The sequence below is a fragment of the Ceratotherium simum genome, chromosome 2 (genome assembly GCF_057802395.1).
Source record: "Ceratotherium simum simum isolate JZ-2026a chromosome 2, ASM5780239v1, whole genome shotgun sequence".
NCBI lineage: Eukaryota > Metazoa > Chordata > Mammalia > Perissodactyla > Rhinocerotidae > Ceratotherium > Ceratotherium simum.
The window spans coordinates 29,657,720-29,675,448 of record NC_141901.1 but is presented as its reverse complement, the minus strand read 5'-3'; the positions used below and the strand labels follow the sequence as shown (position 1 = coordinate 29,675,448).

At 40.0% G+C, this 17,729-nt stretch overlaps 1 pseudogene across 1 annotated transcript in view; it reads left to right on the top strand.

The window, feature by feature from the left end:
• Nucleotides 1-16,699, top strand: part of LOC101388230 (C4b-binding protein alpha chain-like) — a 41,444-nt pseudogene extending 24,745 nt beyond the window's left edge. The window contains exons 2-4 of the transcript XR_015554503.1: nucleotides 5,997-6,166; nucleotides 14,915-15,090; nucleotides 15,683-16,699. The product of XR_015554503.1 is annotated as a C4b-binding protein alpha chain-like (transcript). The remainder of the gene's footprint in view (nucleotides 1-5,996; nucleotides 6,167-14,914; nucleotides 15,091-15,682) is intronic.
• Nucleotides 16,700-17,729: the final 1,030 nt, after the last annotated feature.

The following is a 17,729-nucleotide window of genomic DNA, read 5'->3' as shown; positions in this document are numbered from 1 at the left end:
GCATGATCAGCCTCCTAGCTACCTGAGATACGAGTTTCTTTAAAAACTAAGAAGGAGGGGCTGGCCCTGTGTTGTAGGGGTTAAGTTCACGTGCTCCGCTTCAGTGGGCCCGGTTCGTGGGTTCGTGGACCTACACCACTCATCAGCCATGCTGTGGCGACAACCCACATAAAAATTAGAGGAAGATTGGCACAGATGTTAGCTCAGGCCTAATCTTCCTTAAGCAAAAAAAGAGGAAGATTCGCAACAGAGTTAGCTCAAGGTGAATCCTCCTAACAACAACAACGACAAAACTAAGAAGGAGGACTTTGGATTTGAATTGCGGTTGATTGCCTTCAGCTTTCGTTTTCAGCTAAGGGGCACTGAGCTTGCATCAACACTACTCAGCCACCAATTTCACAATCCTTATTACTGCTATTTCCACTGCACCTCTCAAATTTCAGAAGTATTGCACAAGCCAACGCATCTCCTTCCGTCTACATCCCATGACAGTTTATCAGATGAAATTGTTCATAGTTGCAATGCTACAGCAAGCCAGGACTATCAATACTATACCTATCACCAGTGATGGAGTCTTGATTGCCAATTGGCTAGTGGGTGACCCAATTCTAGAATTTTGTTCTTAGAGTTTGTTTTCTGAGTCCACTTGTGGTATAAACTGTCTTCAGTCAGTTTCTCCAGAAGGAATTCAGAAGCTTGTGAATTTTTGAGGGTGTGCTTTTCATGGAAAACAACAACTATCAGGGAATGAAGCAGCAGCATAGGGAGGGAAAGGAGCTGAACAAGGATGTTTTCTCAGGTTAAATGTACAGCTGATCCATGGTGGGTTCTAGAGTGTAAATTGCACCGCCGAGTTGTCCAGACTTGAGACAAGGAATCAGGGCGTTTGCACCCCAATATCAGTTGTGCTTTGGTTGCTCCTGGGAGGTGTGGTATAATGTCTAAGGCACATCAGGATGAGGTGGCCCCTATCATCCCAGCACATTCTCTGGAGAAGGTGACAGGTCTAAGCCATTAACTGCAGCACCAGCAGCATTTGGAGAGTGGGCATACTGTTGAGTAAAGGCCAGTAGTGTTGATTTACTCCCAAATGGTTGGCTCAGTGTCCTGACAGGAAACCATGATGGCCAAAAAGTGGACATTCTTTCAGTATAAAGAAAAAGCTTGGATTTTAGAATCAGTCTTGGGTTCAGAATTTGGCATAGCCGTTAATTATCTGAAAGGTTTGGGGGCAGTTTACTCAATCTATCTGAACCTGGTTCTTCATCAATATAATGAGAAAGATAAAAGCCATGTCACAGAGTTTTTTTGAGGATTAGTTATGAAAATTTACATAAAGTTCTGGTACACTACATGCTTAAAGAGGAAAAGTTTAACGAAACTTTCCCGTTAATCATTTAAATTACTTCTCTTTATTGTGGTTCCTCTTTCTAAAGGAAGCAACCATTTACTGGATTTATTTGTTTTCTTTTCTCTCTAAGAAGCTGAAATTTAATTGTGCTTTCCTCAATATTCCAAAGAATTTTCCTCAGTTATATTTGTTGATTCTTCCCATTTATATTTGAGAGAGAAGCATTTTGGCTATTGGTGGTATGGAGCCATCATTCCAGCTCAGCTGAGTAGTGAAGATCACTTTAGGAGAATTTCAAGAGCTTACTCTTTTGTTGCACAGCTATCTTTCTCTCTTCCAGGAACAGATATCCATAGTTGGTGGGCAAAATATAGAATCCAGGTTAGTAATTTCATCTGTGCCACTTAAGGAGACTAAATTTAGGAAATGATGTGGATGAATAGCCAGGCAGTCCCAGGTGGTTAAGGAAAACTTAGTCTTGGGGTTAATTCATAAAGAATAACAAATGTCTTTCCATCCACTTGTCTTTTAGTGCTTAGAGACATAATGCTGGGCTTCACCCAGAACCAGCATCATTCAGATACTCTGAAAGGCATAATAAATCTTCCTTTCTTCTTAATTCATCCTCCTCAACCATTTAACTTTCAGTGCATGCTTTTTCTGGGCTGCAAACACATTCTGGAATAGTTTCCACACTAGAATAGTTTCATAGAGTGAATCATTTGGTGTTTTATGTACATCAGAAAACCCAGGAATTAGGAAAAAGTTCCCACTGAAGTATTGTAAGAATAATTATTGTTTGGACTGGATTCTTGAGTATTTTCACACTTAGAGACTTGTATTACTCTGTTCTGGCTAGACTGTGGGCTACCTAGAAAGAAGTTTAATTTTCTAGATTTAAAAAAAAAACGCTCTTCTATGGACAGTCCATACTCCTGATTAAAGAAACCACTTCCTGGACAGGCACTGCTTCTCAGACAATTTATTTTCTCTCATGCTCTGACTTCCACTTCCTGTAGAGCTCAACACATACACCGTGCATCATGAGCTGCAGCCCCTGTGCCTTTTGCTCTTGTTTACTCAGAGAGGAATCATGTGTACATCCAGAAAGGAAGTCATCACATGCACCATCTGAACAGCAAGGAAGTCTTGAGGTTACAACAGCAAATATACACAGAAACCCAGAGGGCTCTTGCATCAAGCCCTAGACTCTTCTCCCCTAAGAAGGGGGCCTCATCAGCTTGCCTCTGTCAGAGCTGTGCTCAGCTGCTGGTCTTCTAGTCACGTGCCCTGCCACTCTCCTTTAGTGACACATAGCTGGGACTTTGCCAAGGCTGAGATCCTTGGCTTAGGCACATTTCAACTGTTACTTAGAGAACTTTTCTTCATCTTGATTCAAGGTGTCTGAGAAGGCTGAACCCCAGTGAGGCATCTCAGAGACTCTGTGCCGTGGCCCCCAAGTTGCAGAGCATTTTCCCAGCACTGTACCTCTTTGGAGTCTTGACCCTACTGCTTGTGCCCTTCTGGCCTGTGTGGTCAGTACAGTGGTTATGCAAAAAAGGGGGTAGTTTCTCCAAGATATGGAAAAAAATACCCAATTAAGAATTAATCAAATATAGTCAAATGGTGGCAACCCATAACTTTTTTAAGAGAGTACGATGAACTATCTTATTAATAAAAAGAATCTTAAAATAGAAAAGAAATTGTTCTAGGTAGAGGCTGTTATTATGTCTAGAACAACAATGTGTTGCTATGCAAAAATCCTTGTGAGGCTGCTTTAACAAGGAATAATCTTTAATTTTCAAATCAATTTCTTATATTCAAATGCTCCAGAATGTTTAAAACATGTTTATTTTCCACAGGGGTTAATTACGCTGTCTACAGTCTTAGTTACTGATTGATTAGAAAGAAAAATTTCCATCCATAAAGCAAAAATATTGTCTGTTATGGCAAATACTGAGTAAATTTTCTAGAGTAAAATGTAGGGCACTTTGAAAACTGTAAACCATTAAATAAATGTAAGGCATTGTTATGTAGGGAACAAACATTGAAATGTAGGGAAATTTTTAGAAATGAATGAGAAACGCAAGGGTTTGAGAGAACGTCCCAGAACTGGTTGAAGATCTGTCACCATGGAAATTAATTTGTTGTTATAGTATTTAAATGGAAACATCCTTTAAACCAAGTGATATTTTTCTCTTTTATTAGCTCACATTATTTTTTATCTGGGAGAATTAATTTTCATAATAAAGATATCTCTAAACATATTCCCTGAAACAGCTATCAAGGCATGAAAATGGAGGAATTGCGTTAGCTTAGAGGGGAAATACCGACCTTAAAATAATAGCTGAAAAATACTCTTTTGTGAGCTGGCAGACTGATTTAAGAGTGTGAAAGCCATGCTTTCTTCATCACTGAGAGTGGTGAAGGGGAAAGCATGGGTATATTAAGGAAGCATCTATATTTGGAAGATGATTTTTCACATCAGATGCATGAAAATTATTGAGGGACAGTATTAATCTAGGTTATAGAGTCAGTACAGGATACAGAACTTTATGCTCAGGGGATTTTCAGTCCTCCAACTTCACCTCTGAGTTCCCCTCTCTTAGAGTCTGAGTTAGTAGAAGAAGGCCTTATCAAATTTGTCACAAGTTTTTCAATTATTTCTTCATGTTTCTATTTCCCTTTCCCTTTCTCTTCTGTTCCTTCAAATCTTCCCATTACCTATGGCCCCAGCCCTCAAAAATGGTGCTTAATGTCTGTCAACTCTGGCCTGATTCTGCCTCCCCTTTCTCTGACAGTAACAATCTGTGATGCCAGACACTTTGTTCATTGCCTCAGTATGGATCTGCCTCTCCTATCTCATCAACTACTCAGCTTCTACTCATCCTTCAAGACGTATCTCCAACTTATTCCGAGATGCCTTCCCTCAATACTCCAATCCTCGGTTCTGTCAACACCTTCTCCTACAGAACTCATTTCCAGTCCTAATCTGGCACTAAAGTGACTGGTGTGGTATAAGTATTTATATGGCCATATCTAGTCTTTTTAAGTACATTGCAAATATGCCCTCTTAATATTGCTGAAAAGCCTAGCACAGAACTCCATATATGTGTTTAATCATAAAAATTAAAAGCTATTTTTTATATATCTATGGAGGTACTTAATCTGAGGTTTAAGAAAGGCCGTATGGAAGACTTATCCATGGTGACTTGTACACAGGTGTATTTCTTTTCCTCACTACTAAAGCAGAATTTACTTTGGACTTACTGTTTCTACACTTTCTGAACCCCTCCACAGTTGAAGCTTTGGGAGGAGCAGAGTTAAGAGAAACAGTGCTTGACCTGAGCTGATTCTTGTCCTCATGGGTGTTTAAAGCTTGCGTTCTCTTTTGTGAGGTTTTTTTTTTTTTTTTTTTTTGATGGATCCTTCATCACTGAGGATCTGCTAACTTCTGTTCCTGGAGTCTGGTTGATCGCAGGATCCATCTCCAATTCTGGCTGATCACTTACTCTTTCCTACCTTCTATATACCTGGTGACTCCTAGAGTTGTTTTTTTTTCCCTAAAGCCTTTGTCTCTCCTCAGGTGGTCCTTTTGGACAGGCCTGAAGACAACTCCACCATAGCTGTCTTTCTCATGTGGCCCATATCTAATCTGCTGGAAGTACTCACTCATCCTTTGTTCTGAATAATGTCAGTAGTACAGGCCAATCTCAAGGCAGCAGAAATCTGTCCTCCACTCTCACCATCAGAGCCACTAGACAGCGCATCTTTTGCATTTTAGATTTCCCAGGCAGGAGCTCAAAACTGGTCCACTGTGTCTAATGTCTCTCCAAACCGAAAGGAAACATATTAGGTTTTCTCAGTGGGCTCCTTAGATCCCCTCTCTCAACGTGAAGGAGAAATGCACCCACACATGTGCCTCGCCTGGGACTGGGGGTGGTGTTCACAGGATATCAAAAGCTTTATAAAAAAGTACTTCTCCAAATATTTTTCTTAAAAAATTTCTAATACTTAACCTTTTAATGTCCTTAATTTGGGTGAGGGTGTTAAGAGTTTTCTCTTTCATCAATTCTCTTTCATCAGTTTCTCTTTCATCAATTATGGGGTGTTACTTGATTTTGCAAGTAACAAGAAGAGTATTGTTCCTCAGCCAAAACTTCGATTTTATGGCTTTTAAACATCCATTGATTATCATATAAAGTAAGCATCCAATGATGGCTACAGAGAGCAGAAAATAGCAGTATTCCAGATAGTAGCAGTGGACTTTGAACTGATACAAACCTAAATTTAATCCCTAAATTTGATTCACGTTACTGGCATTTACTAGCTGTGACCTTATGTGGAATGTTTGACCCCTCTTAGGTTGTGTTTCCTCTTCTCTAGGATGAGTATGATGATCATACTGCCTCAGAGAGTTAATGTGAGGATTAAATGGTATAACATATGTAAAATGATTAGTACAGGGTCTAGCAAGTAGTTAAGAACTCAGTAAATCATTCCTAGTGATTTTGTGAGGAAATGAAATATACCTCAGCAGTACAATTTAGTGATTTAGTTCTATAAAATGGGAAGAGTCCCACACGCTGAAGTGTTAATTAAATTAAACTCTAGTTCATTCCACTGTTCTCTTTCACCATTCAAGATTGCAGAATGTCTCCTAATGTTGCCCACGGATCCCATGAAGACGTGAGTTCACTTTTATCCTTTACTACTGTGCTGCAGTATGAATGTGACGAAGGATATGTTCTGGTTGGAGAAGCTAAAATCACCTGCAGAAATTCACGCTGGTCATCTCCAGCCCTCGGTGTAAAGGTAACTCCAACTTTACTGGTGGCCCAGGCTAAGAAAGTAGAACCTCCATGAAAGTTCTGACAGTTAGGTCTCCTCTCAGCCAGAGGCACCACTTAGAAATGTATTGTATTTATTTATTCATTTCATGTAGTCAATACAAGCATATAGTACAATGTTTTACAAGTCTGAACCATCACCCAGTTTATCACTCTTGAAGTAACCACTGTTACCAATGTGTATGTTTTCAAAGATAATCTAGAGGGCCACTTTTTGCTTTGTTTTAATAAAAGTTTTAATTTAAATATAACATACTACAGAACTGTGTACAAATTTTAGGCGTACAGGTCAATAATTATCACAAAGTAAACCCACCCATGAAATTATCACTGAGGTCGAGAAGCATTACCATTGCCAGCACGCCAGAAGTGTTTCACATGTCCTCTGCCTGTTACTCCTGACTCACCTCCCCAAAGACAGTCACCATTCTAACACTGTGGATTAGTTTTACCAACTTTTTAACTTTGTATAAAGGAAATCATGCATGTACTCTTTTGTGTCTGAATTCTTTCCTCAACATTATGTTTTAGAAAATTGTCTATGTTGTTACATTTAGTGATAGTTTATCCATTTTCATTACTTTATAATATTCCTTTGGATGAGTATACCATATTCTATGTATCTTACAGAAGTATGAGTTTTCCATGTTTTAGGCTGTTATGAATAATGCTCTTATGGGAAAAGAAGTCAAGATGGTGGCGTAAGCAGACTCTGAACTCACCTCCTCCCGCAGACCAGCCAATTTACAACTACTTGTGGAAAAATTATCCCTGAGACAGAACTGAAAACTGGATAAGAGGAACTCCTGCAACAAAGGACAATCCTAATTGAGGTGGAAGAGGCAGAAACTCCCTTCTGGAGAGAAAAAATGCCGCCCTCACAAGCCGCTGGCTTCATGGCCACCCGGGAGCAGCCCAAAGGTACGCAACCCTCCCTGGAGGAGCGGGACCCTGAGCCAGAAGCGCCCCCGCTGTAGGCATTTTGTGGACCCAGCACAATCGAGACCAGTGGCATAATATCAGACTTTGCCTGCTACTAAAACATTGGGGAGTACCCCCAGAAAACCTGGTTCACAAAGAAATTAAAACCAGCTGTTAAAGGGCTCGTGCACAAACTCACCTGTTTCAGAAAGCATCCTAGAATCACCAGAAAGAAAGGTGCATAGTGCTTTGGTGAAAAGAGACTCACCTGATAGGCCCTCAGTGCATCTCGGTGAGAGGTGAGACCTCTCCAGGGACTGGGACATTGGCGGCGGCCATTGTTGTGGCCTGGTGTGGGCATGCTGACACAGAAGCCATTGGAGTACTCCCTGGGGCATGCTAGCCCAGGTATGCCCCAGCCACTGGAGCACCGATGTAATCCAGCTCAGCCAGGGCAGGCAGCCCACCATAGAGAACGGCCCCGCCCTAAACAAGCCCTCAGGCAACATGTGGGCCTGCATAGATTGGTCATTGGATTCTCTGCAGCCTGGCAACTGAGCCGACTTCATTGGGGCAGGACGTGCACAAGGAGCGGGTGGAGAGTGTGCGGCGGTGGTGAACCGTGTGGGGCTCCAGCTGTGGAGAGACTGGGTTCACCTCGGGAGGTCGGGGCGCGCACACGGGGCAGGACTGTGTTGAGTGTGTGTGTGGACCTGTGGGCGGCAGGGCTTGTCAGCTGCAGAAGACTTGAGCTTCTCAAAGACACACGTAGGGGGTTTGCCACACCTTCCAAAGTCTGAAACAACTGGGTGCTCCTGTGCCTGAGGCCAGCCCCACCCAGCTGCAATCCTCAGAGAGCTGACAAGAGACCTAAAGGCTGGAGGCTTATAGCAATTGTAAGCCACTGAGCCTAACAACCTGCCACGCTGGGGGCCTACTCACTTAAAAGAAATACTGCAACACAAATGTAGTATTAGAACTTGCAGCCAACTGAGCTGGGGCTCCCCACACCTCATAAAGAGACTGAAGGGCCCACAACAACTACAAACAGCTGAGCATTACAACAGCTGACCAGGAGCATAGCTCGGCCGCCCTGGGCGCCTACAGGGAGAGCAAACAGGCCACAACAGAAGGACACACGTAGCCAACATAGGAGTCACCCCTGGAACATTGAGAACTGAGGGAAGCACACTGCAGGACTCCTAAGGCATCACTTGTATAAGGTCACCTATCCAAGAGCATGAGACGTAGCTGACCTACCGAATACATAGAAACAAGCACAGGGAAAGAGGCAAAATAAGGAGGCAAAGGAATACATTCCAAGTAAGGAAACAGGACAAATCCCCAGAAAAGGAACTAAGTGAAACAGAAATTAGCAACCTACCTGACAGAGAGTTCAAACTAAGAGTGTTAAGGATGCTCACTGATGTGGCGAGACGAATAGATGAACTCACTGATAATGTCAACAAAGAAATGGAAGATATAAAAAAGAACCAATCAGAAATGAAGAATATGATACTGGAAATGAAAAATTTGCTAGAGGGACTCAAAAGCAGAGTAGAGGATACAGAAGAACAGATCTGCGAGCCGGATGAAAGACTAGAAAAATTACCCAAGCTGAACAGGTAAAAGAGAAAAGAATTAAAAAGAGTGAGGACAGTCTAAGGGACCTCTGGGACAACATCAGGCGCACTAACATCCGTGTTATAGGTGTCCTGGAAGGAGAAGAGCAAGACAAAGGGGCAGAGAATCTACTTCAAGAAATAATACATGAAAACTTCCCTAACCTAAAGAAGGAAGCAGACATCCAGGTACAGGAAGCACAGAGAGCCCCAAACAAGATAAACCCAAAGAGGCCCACACCAAGACACATCATAATCAAAATGTCTAGAATTAAAGATAAAGAGAGAATCCTAAAAGCCGAAAGAGAAAGGCAAGTTACATACAAAGGAAACCCCATAAGGCTATCAGCTGACTTCTCAGCAGAAACCTTACAGGCTAGAAGAGAGTGGCAAGATATATTTAAAGTGCTAAAAGGAAAAAACTTACAGCCAAGAATACTCTACCCAGAAAGATTATCATTCAAAATGGAAGGAGAGATCAAAAATTTCCCAGACAAGCAAAAATTAAAGGAGTTTGTCACCAAGAAACCAGTGCTACAAGAAATGTTAAAGGGACTGATTTAAGGGGAAAAGAGAAGACCACAAATAGGAAAAATTATCTATTTCCATGATAAGAGGGCAATGGATACAAATGCACAAAAAAAGACGTTAGATATGATATCAAAAACATAAAATGAGGGAGGAGGGGAGTTAAAGAGCAGAGCTTTCAGACAGAGGTCAAACTAAGAGACCATCAATTCTGTATAGAAGGAGAAAGGAACAGAGAAGGACTACTAAAACACTGAGAAAAAAGTTAAAACATGGCAGTAAGTACATACTTATCAATAGCTACTTTAAACGTCAATGGACTAAATGCCCCAATTAAAAGGCATAGGGTGGCTGACTGGATAAAAAAACAAGACCCATATATATGCTGGTTACAAGAGACACACTTCAGACTTAAAGACACTCACAAATTGAAAGTGAAGGGATGGAAAAAGATACTCCACTCAAATGGCAATGAAAAGAAAGCTGGGGTAGCACTACTCAAATCAGACAAAATAGACTTTAAAACAAAAACTGTAAAAAGAGACAGAGAAGGACATTACATAATGATCAAGGGAACAATCCAACAAGAGGATATAACACTTGTAAATATCTACGCACCCAATGTAGGTGCACCTAAATATATAAAGCAATTATTAACAGACAAAAAGAGAAATAGACAGTAACACAATAATAGTAGGAGACTTTAACACTCCACTGACACCAATGGATAGATCATCCAAACAGAAGATCAATAAGGAAACACTGGCCTTAAACAACACACTAGAACAGATGGACCTAGTAGATATATACAGAGCATTCCATCTAAAAACCAAAGAATACACGTTCTTTTCAAATGCACATGGAACATTCTTCAGGACTGATCACATATTAGGCCACAAAACAAGTCTCCATAAATTTAGGAAGATTTAAATAATACCAAGCATCTTTTCTGACCACAACAGTATGAAGCTGGAAAGCAACTATAGGAAGAAAATCAGAAAAGCCACACATACGTGGAGATTAAACAAAATGCTACTGAACAACGACTGGGTCAATGAAGAAATCAAAGAAGAAGTGAAAAAAATACCTGGAGACAAATGAAAATGAAAATAAGACATGCCAGAATTTATGGGATACAGCAAAAGCGGTTCCAAGAGGGAAGTTTATAGCAATACAGGCCTATCTCAACAAACAAGAAAAATCTCAAATAAACAATCTAACAACACACCTAAAGGAACTGGAAAAAGAAGAACAAACCAAGCCCAAAATGAGCAGAAGAAGGGAAATGATAAAAATCAGAGCAGAAATAAATGAAATAGAGACCAAGAAAACAATAGAAAAAATTAATAAAACCAAGAGCTGGTTCTTTGAAAAGATCAACAAAATTGATAAACCTTTAGCTAGACTCACCAAGAAAAAAAGAGAGAAGGCACAAATAAGTAAAATCAGAAATGAAAGAGGAGAGGTTACAACAGACACCTCAGAAATACAAAAAATTATAAGAGAATACTATGAAAAGCTATATGCCAACCAATTTGACAATCTGGAAGAAATGGATATATTCTTAGAATCATACAACCTTCCAAAACTGGATCAAGAAGAAGTAGAGAATTTGAATAGACCAATCACCAGTAAGGAGATCGAAACAGTAATGAAAAACCTCCCCAAAAACAAAAGTTCAGGACCAGACGGCTTCCCTGGTGAATTCTACCAAACATTCAAAGAAGACTTAATACCTATCCTTCTCAAACTCTTTCAAAAAAATTGAGGAGGGGGGGGAAGCTCCCTAACTCATTCTACGAAGCCAACATTACCCTGATACCAAAACCAGACAAGGACAACACAAGAAAAGAAAATTACAGGCCAATATCACTGATGAACATCGATGCAAAAATCCTCAACAAAATACTAGCAAATCGTATACAACAATACGTTAAAAAGATTATACACCATGATCAAGTGGGATTTATTCCAGGTACGCAGGGATGGTTCAACACTTGCAAATCAATCAACGTAATACACCACATTAATAAAATGAAGAATAAAAATCACATGATTATCTCAATAGATGCAGAAAAAGCATTTGACAAGATAGAGCATCCATTTATGCTAAAAACTCTGAATAAATGGGGATAGAAGAAAAGTTCCTCAACATAATAAAGGCCATATATGACAAACCCACAGCTAATATCATCCTCAATAGTGAAAAACTGAAAGCTATCCCTCTAAGAACAGGAACCAGACAAGGATGCCCACTCTCACCACTCCTATTTAACATAGTACTGGAAGTCCTAGCCAGAGCAATCAGGCAAGACAAAGAAACAAAAGGGATCCAAATTGGAAAGGAAGAAGTGAAACTGTCACTATTTGCAGATGACATGATTTTATATATAGAAAACCCTAAAGAATCCACCAGAAAACTTGTAGAAGTAATAAACGAATACAGTTAGCTGCAGGATATAAAATCAACATACAAAAATCAGTTGCATTTCTGTACACTAACAATGAAGTAGCAGAAAGAGATATTAAGAATGCAATCCCATTTACAATTGCAACAAAAAGAATAAAAACCTAGGAATAAACTTAACCAAAGAGGTGAAAGATCTGTACAGCGAAAACTATAAAACATTGCTGAAAGAAACTGAAGAAGACACAAAGCAATGGAAAGATATTCCGTGCTCTTGGATTGGAAGAATTAACATAGTTAAGATGTCCATACTTCCTAAAGCAATCTATAGATTCAATGCAATCCCTATCAAAGTCCCAACAACAATTTTCACAGAAATAGAACAAAGAATCTTAAAATTTATATGGAATAAGAAAAGACCCCGAATAGCTACAGGAATCCTGAGAGAAAAGAACAAAGCTGGAGGTATCACACTCCCTGATTTCAAAATATACTACAAAGCTATAGTAACCAAAACAGCATGGTACTGGCACAAAAACAGACACACAGATCAATGGAATAGAATCAAAAGCCCAGAAATAAACACACACATCTATGGACAGCTAATCTTTGACAAAGGAGCCAAGAACACACAATGGAGGAGAAAAGAAAGTCTCTTCAACAAATGGTGTTGGGAAAACTGGATAGCCATATACAAAAAAATGAAAGTAGACCCTTACCTTACACCATACACAAAAATTAACTCAAAATGGATTAAAGACTTGAATGTAAGACCCGAAACTATGAAACTTCTAGAAGAAAACATAGGCAGTACGCTCTTCAACATCAGTCTTAGCAACATATTTTCAAGCACCATGTCTGACCGGGCAAGAGAAACAATAGAAAAAATAAACAATTGGGACTACCTCAAACTAAAAAGCTTCTGCACAGCAAAGGAAACCATCAACAAAACGAAAAGACAACCTAACAATTGGGAGAAGATATTTGCAAACCATACATCTGATAAGGGGTTAATCTCCAAAATATATAAAGAACTCATGCATCTCAATAACAAAAAAACTAACAGCCCAATTAAAAAAATGGGCAAAAGACCTGAACAGACATTTCTCCAAAGAAGATATACAGATGGCCAACAGACCATGAAAAGATGTTCAAAATCACTAACTATCAGAGAAATACAAATCAAAACTACAATGAGATATCACCTCACGCCCGTCAGAATGGCTATAATTAACAAGACAGGAAACAACATGTGTTGGAAAGGATGTGGAGATAAGGGAACTCTCATACACTGCTGGTGGGAGTGCAAACTGGTGCAGCCACTATGGAAAACAGTATGGAGATTCCTCAAAAAATCAAGGATAGAACTACCATACGATCCAGCTATTCCACTGCTGGGTATTTATCCAAACAACTTGAAAATACCAATGCGTAAAGATACATGCACCCCTGTGTTCATTGCAGCGTTATTCACAATAGCCAAGACTTGGAAGCAATCTAAGTGCCCATCAAGGGACGAATGGATAAAGAAGATGTGGTATAGATACACAATGGAATACTACTCAGCCATAAGAAACGACCAAATCCAGCCATTTGTGACAACATGGACGGACATTGAGGGTATAATGCAAAGTGAAATAAGTCAGAGGGAGAAGGTCAAATACTGCATGATTTCCTTCATTAAGTAGTAGATAATAACAACAATGAACAAACACATAGAGACAGAGATTGGATTGGTGGTTACCAGAGGGGAAGGGGGGAGGGAGGAGGGTGAAAGGGATAATTTGGCACATGTGTGTGGTGATGGGTTGTAATTAGTATTTGGGTGGTGAACATGATGTAATCTATGCAGAAATAGAAGTATAATGATGTACACCTGAAATTTATACAATGCTATAAACCAATGTTACTGCAATAAACAAAAAAGTAAAAAAAAAAAAAAAGAATAATGCTCTTATGAACATTCTTGTGCATGTTTCCTGGTACAAATATTCAAACATTTCTGTGAGGAATAAACTTAGGAGTAGAATTGCTGTTCCTTAGAGTATACACATGTTCATCTTTAGTAGATGATGCCAAATTTTATTCAAAAGTGGTGTTAACAATTTACATTTCTACCAGTAATGGATGAGTATTCTAGTTTTGATAAACAGAAGTTCTAAATTCCAATTTATTTCAATTTATCAATCTTTTCCTTGGTGTGGGAGCCTTTTGTGTCCTGCTTAAGAAAGTTTTGCCTACGAGGTCACAAAAATATTTTCTTATGTTATCCCCCAGAGCTTTACTGTTTTGCCTTTCACATTGATATCTCCAACCAAGTGGAACTCCTATGTGTTTATGGTGGCAAGTAGGGGTCAAAGTTGTTTTTCCCCAATGGGTACTCAATGAACCATGTACCACTTATTAAATGGACTATAGTTTCCACAGTACTCTGCATTGCTGTCTTTGTCATAATTCAAGTGTTCATATATGTGTGGTTCTGTTTCTGCTCTTCAAGACAGCAATTTTTAGTTTGGGAGTGTCAGTGAGAATTTAGCAAAATTTTAGTGAGCACCTGCTTAAGTTTGAATGAAGACTTTTATGGATAAATTCCAAAAATCCTAAGTATCTGATATCTCTACTGGAGCTTCAGGCATGCCACAACCTTCTCATAATGAAGTTGACCTGGTATGAGATTTTTGGTTGGTCACCAAGATTAGGTGTGCCTTTTTATCACACTGCTAATAGCAACTCAAGGGGCTAATTTCCCACCATTGTCTCCACTTAACACAGGAAGATATTAAGGGTATGAGAATAAAAATTACATACTTAGGATCATGAAAGGAATGAGATTTTGAGATATAGTAGTTTTTTTAAAAACTCAGATTCTAGGAACTGAATACCTAGATTTATATCATAATCCTGCCACCTAAAGGCTGTGCAACCTTAGACAAGTCACATAAATTATCCTAATTTTTCTCTCTAGCAAAATGGAGAGAATAATAGTGTTTTGCATTAGCGCTTTTTCTCTCTAGCAAAATGGAGAGAACAGTGTTTTATGTTGACAGTGGTATATACAACATTATTATTATTATTAATTTTATTGGTATAATCATACAATAAATGGAAGTAAAGAACAACACTCAGCTTGCAGGAATAATTTATTATCAGTGTTTCTCACCCCCTCAGTATTCTTCACTTTCGTAAGATCTTATTCTGAGAATCACAGGATGATCAAAATGTGTTTCCATTACAGCTCTGTGTCTGAAACCGGAGATAGGAAATGGCAATCTGTCTGTAGATAAGGATCTATATGTTAAGCCTGAAAATGTCACTGTCCAGTGTGACTCTGGCTATGGCGTGGTCGGCTCTCAAAGTATCACCTGCTCTGAGAATGGAACCTGGTACCCAGAAGTGCCCAAGTGTGAGTGGGTAAGTGGCACACATTTCAGGGTGTTCTATCACATTCTAAAAATGTAGCCTCCTCCAGAGTACTGTCAGCCATATTGATAAGATGTGACTTTTGTCAGGACTCGTTTCTGAGTTGTTTAAATCACTTTCAAAATCAGTAATTTTCTCCTCACAGCACTTTGTGAGCTCGGTAAGGCAAGATCTAATTCTCTCATTTTATAGCGAGAAGGACCAAGCCCCTGAATAGGAGGGTTCCATAGATCCGGGTGACCTGGCCCTCAGCCCTGTATTTTCTACAATTAATGCTATGCTTTTATATAGCCATCAGAACAATCCTTTCAGCTGTCCCTGAAGAGGCCTCCTGGGTGTCTCTGCAGCACTGACCCCTCCCTGCCTTAACAGTTATTCATTGCTGCCTGAGAGCAGCGTTGGTCTGGGCCCTAGAGTGAACACTTTGCTGAAACACAAAGTATCTTTTGATTTCTTTCCACCAGTCCTGAGGAGGGCCTTAATACTCCAATTTTGCTGTCATCAGGGAGGCATCCTGAAGGAATCTTATACCTTCACAGTTTGGAGAGAAGCCTCTCAAAATCTATCCTTTTATCTCTTTTAGGAAGTCCATCAGGGCTGTGAGCAAGTGCTAGCAGGCAGTAAATTCATGCAGTGTCTCTCACGCCCAGAGGACGTGAAAACAGCCCTGCAGGTGTATAAGCTGTCTCTGGAGATTAAACGACTGCAGCAAGAGAGAGACTGAAGAGGAACTCCAGTTAGAAATCAATATATCTATTTTTTCCTCCCTCCTCCCCACAAAAATAGAGAAGTGGGTACATTTCCCTTATTAGCAACTTTACTATTCCTTAAATACTACTATTTACTGGAAAAAAATTTATCTATGTTAGGTGAATCTTGATATTCTTAGTGCCACCGATAACGTGGAGCTATTGCTTCAGGAGTTTCCTAGGTTTGGTGCTTTCCTGGGTTTGGTGGAATGGCCGAAATAAATAACCACCTGTCAAAAATCCAGTGTCTTTGTTTCCACTTTGATTCCTGTGTAATGAAAAATTAGGGCCCTATACATATCACTTCCTCATGTTTCTCTGATTAACTTTCTATTTTACTGTATCATAGAGTATACGTGGTCCTCGAAAATACGTACTTGTGCCTTGTCTGGAGTGTCTTTACCCTGTGTCTTCACTTCCTTCAGTACCCAGGTCAAATATCACACCTTCCTCCAAGTCTTCTCCTTCCTCTCTCCATTTGATCACAGGTATTTCTCTAGAACAACTTCTCACTTCATCATTCTATTTAAGGTACATTTGGTTTTGCTTGACATCCCTTCCACTCAGTAATAACCAGCCTGCAAGTCTTTGAAAGCCTGATCTATATGTAACCCAAGTATTGCTCCTGGACATGCCAAGTCTTCCAATTCAATCTGATCACTCTTTTCTTTAATATTTCAATTAAAATGGCTTTAGTGTCTCTCTTAGATCAGATTCCCCAGAAGCAGACCTTGAGAAAAAGATTCATGTGCAAGTAATTTGTTAATGAAGTGTTCCAAGGAGAAACGGGAAAAGGAGTAGGATGAGCAGGACAGAACAGGGAAGGAACCTAGCAGGGCCATCAGGTAAAGTCCTATGGAGGGTGGCTTAGCCTTGTTCCAAGAGGAAAGTCTGGATTATGAATTTGCTTAAATTTTGTCCCAATTCCAGGTAAAAGAACTGTTCTGTCATTCTGCTATACCAGGCTGGGGGCACACGAGCCCTCAGGGCATCCAATTCTCTCTGTGTGAAGGCAACGCTGTCTAGCAGCTGGAGGGGAATCCTCCCAAGAGATCAGAAGGCATGACCATGAGAAACCAAAGCACACAGAATCCTGCAGAGGAGTGCACAGAAATGGTAAAAGGATCTGAAGGAGCTGGGCAGAGCTCTTCAGGGCCTAACCAACATGTCTCCCTCTTAGATCTCGGGATATTCTTGGGAGCTTTATATTTCAGACAGTCACCTCTTCTTCCAGTTTTTTGCCTCCTCCGAAATCTCATTCTCCTTCCTGTTTACTTACCTACTATGGCTGGCCTCTGGTTCTCCACTGCATCTTAATCAATAATACAGAACATCATCTCTTTTCTTTGATTTCTTCAAAATAGCAGTCACACAAGAAAGTTGCACAGGGGACTTTTACTAAAGCTTTAGAATTAACAGAGGGGTATATGGCTGGCTACACAAGGCTGGACTTTCACATCGAATGTTACAGAACTGTGATCTAAAAAGACCATTGCCTTTTCCTGCCACCAGGAATATCTTCTGGCTGACTTTCTCTGCATGACCCTGCCAGCCTCTAGGCTTTTCTGGTCTGACAGTTTCCCTTCTCAAATCTCTCCTTATCACACTTCATCCATTCTTGCTCCTACTACTCCAGAAATCCATTTCCCTTCACTTTATTAGGGAAAACATTTTAGCTTTCTGTCTTCCCCTAGTCTCAGGGCTTTTATATCCAAATATTCATGAATGTACTCAAATAAACAAAGGGCCATCCATTCCAGGTCTGGGCAACACGCCATAGAGAAGATTCAGGAGAATCTCTAAAATGTGAGTCCTTCCATATTTCCTTCCCTGCGGTCTCTATGGGGGGCAGTGTGGAAACATTTTTGCACTTAGGTGAAT